Below are 6,000 nucleotides of genomic sequence, written 5' to 3' on the forward strand. Positions count from 1 at the left end.
CACCTCCGTCTTGTCTTTCGTGATTCAGTAGTGGTCTCTGAACATGCAGAATGAATGGAACTTTGCTGTGTATCACCTTGTACGCCGCTTACGTTATTAGGGCTAGAGCCTGATAAGCCTCATCAAACGCGATAAATGCGCTGTCGACTACTTCGTGCGTGAACATAAGTCATGCAAGAAGGCATCATCAGGTGACGTAGTCACCATATACTGTTATGAAGAGGCGACAGATCACCAAAAAAACTGTCACGTCAGCAGGACATCACCTGAAGACGTTACCTTATGGCATTCACCTGGTAAAAGGTAGGTCTATCACATTCGTAGTGCAAAACCGACGGAGTAGCAGAAAGGCCGAAATTTCTCCGATTCGGCAGGTTTTGCGAAACCATCATAGGTGCAAAAAGCTCTCGGAGGGGGCGGGTGCTAAGGCAAATTATTGATGGACAGTATGTTTTTTTTACACTGTTTCCTTGTTCGTTCATTGGCGCAATGGCATTGTGATTTACGTGCTATGAATAACAACTAACTTAAATTCACTCTTTTGGTAAACATTTACTCCGTAAAATTACGTGTGTGTTAACGCAATTTACCATTGCAATGGGCATGATGTTATGAGGATGATAAGATGACGTCATCATCAGGGTGTTGCCTTATGGTAATACCCTGGTGATGTGGACGCGACCTACTTGAGTTTGCATGGTGGAGACTCTAGCCGCTCTAAAGGCAGGAGGGTAGTATAGGTGTCGCACACTATTTGCATAATACGTGTACCAAGTGTACTACGTAGCTTGAGCTGTGTTTAGCGTTTAATATTGCCTAAAAATTAATAAAACGAATCATAGTAGTTTTTAATTCATCTGCCTACATTTTTATCGTATGAAAAACGTAAAACATATATTAGGTTACACAGAAAACAAGCCAAAAAAAACTTTTTGTAAAGTATTGGTAAACTTTTACCGGGAATCTAAGCGTGCATTGCATAGTTCATAAACATGGCAACAAAGAATAGCCTAATTGCACTTCTCACCTACGTTGACCTTATGGAACCTCCGTTGCTTCTGAGGATGTTGCTCGATGACAAAATTTTATGCTGTTTCAACGCCATCAAAATTTACTCTCATGTTAAGAAAATAATTGAAAAGTTGCCTAATTGCTCTTCGCGCCAGCGTTAATACCATGTAACTTCCATGGCATTGTAGGCTGTTGCTAAACGACGAAATGATATGCTATTCGAACGCCAGCAAAATGCTGTCACATGTTAAGAAAAGACATTGAAGATCAGTGGGTCTAATGTGGAAGAGATGTTCTGAAGAAAGATGCATGAGTGTACTTGCTTGACGTTCATACCTCCATGTAGGGCTAAAGACAAAGAAAAGTAAATAGAAGAGATAAACGAACAAATTGAATTGAATCTGTTGCTATAGTCTCCCTTTTATCGACGTTAATATCTTTAGAACAAAACTAAACTATGAGCCGCTAAAAATCCTTCAAAGTAGTCTGCTAGCTTGCAGCAATTTCAGCAATACAACTAAAATATATTTTAACTAATGAAGTATAGTTCACTAAGGGTTCTGTTTGAAGGTTTCGCGCTGCTTTTTCTAGCCGTAAACTTGACATTACTGATTGGCCTAATATATTGAAGTTCCTTAATATGCATAGGGCAGGTATCGATAACATACACTTATTGTGCTTGCACATTTTATCTCTAGCTTATATAGTTATTCTCGCGGTAATTGCATCGTACCCAAATACAATTGCGGCAGTAGTGTAGCCGAAAATATTTTTTCTTAGAGGGAGTGGCTTGTTCAATCCTACTTTATGTACGTTCAGGAGTCAGTTTTCAAGTGCGTTGCTTCCATCATTGGCTCCTGCAACGCGGAGGTCATGATAGGTATTCGTGTATATAAAGACAAGGAAAATTGAAAACCTAGAGGGTTTCCAGCACCCTCCCCACATAAGGCTGGACTAGTGATTTTCACGATATCCTTGATCAGCTCTGGATGGAAAGAATTGCAGAGGCACTTAAGCAATTCATGTGATAAGTAAGTGCGACTGCGACAACATTACTTGTCGCAGATCGAGTAATTAGGGTACGTCAACGACTTTAGCGTTGCCGCAGCTATAATTTGATGCCTTATGGCAACAATTTAATGATTTAGGCGTGACCTAGTTTGCAAAATGGAGACTATATGTAGTGCCACTTTTCATATAGTGACAGTGGCGCTGTTCTCATTATGCGCCATCTGGTGCGTAGTCTGCCTAGTAGTGCCTATCCAGTTGTCACAATACGAAATTCTCGGTGTGGCAGTGTTCGCCGAGGTAGCTTTTTTTGCCGTGTCAGTTTTCTTCTGTTTGAAAAATAACACTCTGGTTTATGTGGGCACAGTGTGCGTGTCCTTGGTTTTTTTTTTTACTTCATAAGTCAGGTGCGCGAATGTATGTCGGACAACTGGTTCTTGGAGAATGTCGCAAGTCGCAGTGCTGTCGATCAAACCAAATACCATTTCTGAGTGAGAGGTAAGGCATGCGAATAGTTTTCGTAGATCTGTGGACTTAGTTTCGAGGCATGCAAACTGATCAGGTGTGTGGATGCAACTTATTCACTGCCCCATGTTAGAAAAGTGCGTTAATTGCACGATAACATTATTTCATCATCGTACTGTAGGGTTTTATTAGCGCATTTGCGGTCTATTTTCAAACGGGTAAAATTTCTACCTATTCATGTCAAACCTAATTTTCTGAAGTACTTTATTCTGAACTGTTTCGACAAAATTTACGATATTCCCCTAGCAGCCTGTGCTTTCCTTCCTTGTGGGACCTATAGTGCTGGCTTTTTATATGGGCTAAACTTTAGGGAAGATGAGTCATCTTTCTAAAGTATCCCACTATACATTACAGGCTTCAAAATGTCTGATGTCTGTGTGAGAATCAGGCCTCCGCCATGGCGTACCACAGCACTGCAAGTTCCTCTACGGCACGCTTTGTGGCACATCGCCGAAGTACCAAATCTCAGATTCCAGCTTCCTCACCGACAACAAAGCGTGAACGAGCTTTCGGAAATGAAGATGAATGAGCTCTCGCTTGCACAATCTACTGGACGCAAGATTGTAGAGAATAAACCGCATGTGCAGCGATTTCAGCTGCATGTATGTTGGCTCGTGCGTAACATGTTTTGCTTACAAGGCATTATTCCTTCTGTCTGGTATAAAGGGCGTTTTGCCTGCATGGTATGGGCATTGTAATCATGTGCATTATCCAGTAGGTATCTTTTATGTGAATTGGAAAACCCCTGCAAGGTGCCAAAACAGCCAGCACTTAAAGCGAAAGGCTCCACACCCTTCAATACACAAAATTTGCATTTTGTGATGTTACTCCACTTATGGCCGAGTCACAGGCGTGCCTTGGAGTGCCTACAGCTGGTCCGGAGACTAAACTGGTCGCGAGTAATACTATGTATACTGGCGTCGGTTCTTCGTGCAATCCGGAGCACACAGTGATTTTCGCCGAGAAGCAAGTCAGAGATGCAAGAACAAGAGGAGCTCGTCATGAAAACAAGACGGGCTGCGTTTTGTGTTGTAGTCTGGGTAAATCTGGGTAGCTACACAGCTGGAAGAGCCTCATTCACCTCTTTGAAACATTACAAGAAAATAACCATGTTTCTTCTAACATAATGACTAATATTTAGCCGATCATAAAAATCATTTCAATAGAGCACTGCTCAGATGGCACAATAGAACAGCCAGATTCGCTGAAATATACAGTGGTTGGTTATGAGGGCTCTTTACAATGGGGAAAACTCAGAACTGATTACCGGGAAAGGCCAGGGTGGAGGGCGGGTACAACCGACCGTTAATTTTTCATAGGTTTCTGTGTGCGCATGCATATGTATAAATATAAAATTGCAAGTTTTCGAGTCACTTTGAATCCACCCTCCCTCTGCTGGCTACGGGGTCACTCTTGGAGGTACGCCTGCTAAGACGTCAGGAGATGGAACTTTTAGCGCCTTCATCTTTATCCTTCATCATCATCACCCCTCTTCAGTCGCAGCGCCACGCCTCACGAAACACTCAAGGCGCGTCTTCCTGCCGGCAGCCGTCACCACTACGCGTTGTTGCAAGCGTTTGAAATCGCGAGCTGACTGAACTGCGTGGTTCTCAGGAGCCGCATGCCACCTTTTACATTAACGCAGTATTGTGCCTCGGCAATACTTATGCATTTCAATCAGGCTTTCTTCGAGGAATGCCCACACCATGATCATCCGCCTGCGGATACTTTCCTCATGGTGTTGGCATGCCCATCTAACCCAGTGGTCACTTCTCCTTCGCCCCGTACCAACACTTCCCGTACCCGAGAAAGCAGGGAGGCTGCCGCGCTTGGCCTTAGAGGGTCAAAGAGTCCTCGTGGCCAGGAGGCGTGCCGCCGCGGAAGCCACAGAGGTCCCGGACTAGAGACTGCTCCTAGAGTTTTTGCAGGGTCGGGCCTTAAGGCCATTCCTATCTCTTTTACTTGTAAATAGAATCAATGAATGTTTTTCGCTACCACCACCACCACCACCACCAGTAGCAGCACCCACCACCGGCGCTTGCATACCCGTTCGTGATTTAGCGCACCTTTGAAAGCTGATGGATCGTCGGTACTCAGATGCTGCCGAGAGTTGGCCTCTCGGGAGTGTTTTCGTGTCCGGACTTCATCATCGTCCCGGCGATGGCTAGCTCTCTCACATTTCCACTGTCGGTGTTCTTCTATAGTTGTCCGTGGTATACCCATGTGAAAGGTTTCAGAAGAAACTGATTCGCCCGTGATTGGCGCCACAACTGCGACGGGATGGATGGCGTCACCCACAACGCAGCCAATGGGGCGTTGTGAACGACGTAACTGATAACACAACCAACGGAGACCGCTCTTGATATTGATGCCGGATGACTGTTCACTTCCCCCTAGCCATACGCAGCTTTCGCTGTAAAAAGTTGATTCCCTCATCAAAGGAATCGGTATAACGCGAAAGTAAAGTGCCTCGCTTTTCATGTAACTGAATGTTTGCTTTACATTGATCTAAAGAAGCTTGTACAATTCCGTGGCCATTTGATAAGAATGCAATCACGTCGAAACGTACTGTCATTTCTCCACTCTGATGACTAACGTTCATACCGTGCAGATACTCGCCAAGTCGAGGCCACGGAAAACAGGCTGTATGTCTCAGCCACCCTTGAAGAAATCACTAAGTACTAAGGGCAGCACCCGTAGCGAATATGCGGGAAAAGATAGAGCCCTACCCCCAAAATTTCCGCATGCCCCTATTTGCTAACCTCCCCCAAGTGCATGCATAGTTAAAACACAACTCATGTGTTCCTAGCCTCCATTTCATCTGAAAGAACTCATTTGCGGTGGTTGCCCCATCCCTGTAAAAAAAATTCTTGGCACATTCGGATGACGCACCCGATGCTCTTATCAACTGCGCCACAACAGCCGTCACTCCTTGTATACTTACCGGCTCTATATCCTCAAGCAAACACTGAGAGTGTTAGTCGGCGTTACTCTTAGCCGTGACGGTGAGTTGGAACACATTTATTTTTTTTCTTTTGCCGAATACTCCTGCTTTTGTTTTTGAAAAAAAATGAAAAACTGCTCCACACTCACCGTTACAAGCAGTGATTTTTTTAAAGTATAGTTTGCCACAGCGATATTTTCATGTAGTGTCTACCCTTAATAAGACAAATAAAATACAGCCGTTCAAGAAGGCATTAAAAATCACCATCATATCCACAAATTGAATGCTGTCATACCCACGGAAATAAATGGGCCTCTGAAGGGTAGCAAATAGACATCGATCTATTACAATTTGAGGTAAATATATCCTACAAAGAATATACTAAGGATATTCTGCCTCGGACGTCCGTCGAAAACGTAGTTCCGTACACATTTTGTGTTCTCAACCTTCTTTCGAAATGCTGAGTGCGACTTCGCGCCCATCGCACACAGAATGAAAGTAGCTACATTTCA

The 6,000-nt window shown here is 44.0% G+C and overlaps 1 protein-coding gene across 1 annotated transcript in view; it reads left to right on the top strand.

Moving 5' to 3' along the window:
• The window catches only part of LOC119186276 (uncharacterized), a 46,280-nt gene extending 43,131 nt beyond the window's left edge, over positions 1-3,149 (top strand). Inside the window, exon 3 of the mRNA XM_075881916.1 lies at positions 2,899-3,149. The gene's annotated coding sequence lies outside the window, so the exon portion shown is untranslated. The remainder of the gene's footprint in view (positions 1-2,898) is intronic.
• Positions 3,150-6,000: the final 2,851 nt, after the last annotated feature.

The sequence above is a fragment of the Rhipicephalus microplus genome, chromosome X (genome assembly GCF_043290135.1).
Source record: "Rhipicephalus microplus isolate Deutch F79 chromosome X, USDA_Rmic, whole genome shotgun sequence".
Classification (NCBI taxonomy): Eukaryota; Metazoa; Arthropoda; class Arachnida; order Ixodida; family Ixodidae; genus Rhipicephalus; species Rhipicephalus microplus.